Genomic DNA, 1,724 nt, shown 5'->3' with positions numbered 1-1,724 from the left:
TTAATTAAGATGGGCAAAGCATTCCAGTGGTCACTAAAGACATTATTTTCAAAGGGTCCATGAAAAAAAAAAATAGCAAACCAGATTGTCTTTGTACACTAGTGGTCAATAATACAGTTTTGAATTCATACTGCAGTTACCTTTTGTTTAGAAAGCTTGTCCTGTTGAATGTTGTAAAGATTGCAAACATTGAAAATAACATTATCAATTGTTTTTAACCTTTCAGAATGCAAACCAATCCCTGAGGATTTTGAAATCGACAGCAGGCTTACAATGCTACCAAATCAGCTGGGACAGACGACATTTGAGGAGATACAGAATTCCTCTGTCGTGGAGCTGCTCAACAGTTCGTACAGCATCCCAGGAAAGTATCATCCAGAGATGAGGACATTCATATCAACGGTTATTTTCCCGCAATGCGATATCTCCGAAGAGAACAAGAGTCGCTGCTCTTCGTCACCAAATGCAGGCAACATGACCTCATGAATGTGAGTAGAAAAAGTACCGTTACGATAATGACTTGAATATAGTTAAAGTTCCAGTTACTGTTTTGGAAATGCTAAATCTAAGTTCAGTTCAGTTCATCCTAATTAGGTGACACCATGTACTGTCTCCACAAGTTCCTGTCACGCATAACATAGGACAGTTCAGCACCTCCAAGACCTATGTCCTCCTCAATCACCTTCTTCAGAGTTAAAGAAGGGCGACCACGTCTCCGCTTTTCCTTTGGTGACTAGAGAAGCACCAACCCTGCCATCTCTTCATGTCGCATGACATGACCGGCCAGAGACAGCCTACGGTTGCGGATGACTGTTGTAATCCTAGGCATATTCCCATAAAGTTGGTTATTGGTCACTTGGCTCCTCCATGAAATATTGAGGGCTGCACGAAGCAGGCGGGTGTAGTTCCCATCTAGAAGTTTACATAAGTATGCTGTCAGAGACCACGAGTCAGCTTCGTAGAGCAGGATTGACTCAGCGCAGGTTTTAAAACTTTTAGCATGGTAGAGTTGGATATTGGGGATTTCCACACTTTTGTTAAGGCATTAGAAGCCCACCAAGCTTGCCCAATCCTACATTTCACATCATGGACTGTGTTACCGTAGCTGCCAAGGTATTTAAAGTCATCAACTTGTTCAAGTTCAAGTTTATTTATTTCACCAGGGAATACCTCAGATCCATTGATCTGCTTTTTAGGTATCCCTGGGCACACATTAAAACATACAATTTCATAAAAATACAAATTGAACCCAACAATATACAGAAACGTTACAAACATGTACATACCGTATACTAGTATAGATATTGTAATCTAGGAATCATAGAACGACGTGTCGTTACACTAGTAACTTGGACAACAGATTTTCGTAGTGATATATTTGGAAGGTCTTTGTATAATTTGTAAGGGACTTGATTCACTTGAACATATATTTGGCGTCGCGTCTCGGGCGCCAACACTGATAGACGTATTTGCATATGAATAGTGTATAGCGTGGGAGGGCGATCCGCATCTGTATGTGAATATTTGGCCTAACATTACTTGTGAAACACACTTGGTGATCAATAATTACAGATACAGTAGTTGGTACTGATATTTGTTGTTAGTCTTTGGTACGTACTGTATATTTTTGTGGCATTTGTATGATTTGAGCACGTCGGCGACGCGTCCGACCGCCGTTTGGTAAACAAATTTACATATGTATTCAGAACCTAGCCGGGCTAATT

The sequence above is a fragment of the Branchiostoma belcheri genome, unplaced genomic scaffold, assembly GCF_001625305.1.
Source record: "Branchiostoma belcheri isolate BF01 breed outbred unplaced genomic scaffold, Haploidv18h27 scaffold119, whole genome shotgun sequence".
Taxonomy (NCBI): Eukaryota; Metazoa; Chordata; class Leptocardii; order Amphioxiformes; family Branchiostomatidae; genus Branchiostoma; species Branchiostoma belcheri.
The sequence above is the reverse complement of the archived record's forward strand: the minus strand, read 5'-3'. Positions refer to the sequence as shown.